This window comes from Eimeria mitis, genomic scaffold (genome assembly GCF_000499745.2).
Source record: "Eimeria mitis Houghton genomic scaffold, Emh_scaff2401, whole genome shotgun sequence".
Classification (NCBI taxonomy): domain Eukaryota; phylum Apicomplexa; class Conoidasida; order Eucoccidiorida; family Eimeriidae; genus Eimeria; species Eimeria mitis.
Genome location: NW_013570739.1, coordinates 1 through 687, shown reverse-complemented (window position 1 = coordinate 687; position 687 = coordinate 1).

Below are 687 nucleotides of genomic sequence, written 5' to 3'. Positions count from 1 at the left end.
GCAGCAGCAGCTGCTGCTGCTGCTGGTAATCCCCCTTCAGCTGCATCTTCCCCCTCAAAAAGACATTTATAAACACTTTTATATTTTCTTTTTGTTAGGGGGCCCTTTGTTAGTTGCTGCTGGCTGTTTGCTGCGCCCCACAGTGCAGCAGCAGCGGGAGCCGCAGCAGCAGCAGCAGCAGCAATATCGATTGCTGCTGCAGCAGCAGCAACAGACGCAAATAATTACAGGGCCTCAATCATAAAAATATAACAATGGGTAAAAAGAGGAGAAGAGAGGCTGCTGCAGCGGAAGATGCAGCAGCAACGACTGCAGCAGATGCTGCAGCAGCAGCAGCAAATGGTACAGCAGCAGCAGCAGCAGAGTCGCGAGGCGCTCTGCTGCAGCAAAAAATGCAGCGCTTGATGCCTGCAACAGCAGCAGCAGCAGCAGCAGCAGACAGCCCGCAGATGACCCTCCCCATTCGGGGACTCGACGGTGTATGGACAACCCCAAGTACGCAGCAGCAGCAGCAGCAGCAGCAGCAGCAGCAACAGCAGCAGCAGCAACAGCAAAAGCAGCAGCAACAGGAGCAGTCTGGAGGGGGTGGCAGCAAAGGAAAGCAAAAGAAGCAGCAGCAGGCAAAGGGAGGCGATACTGCTATCCCCAGCAGCAGCAGCAGCAGCAGCAGCAGCAGTAGCAGCAGCA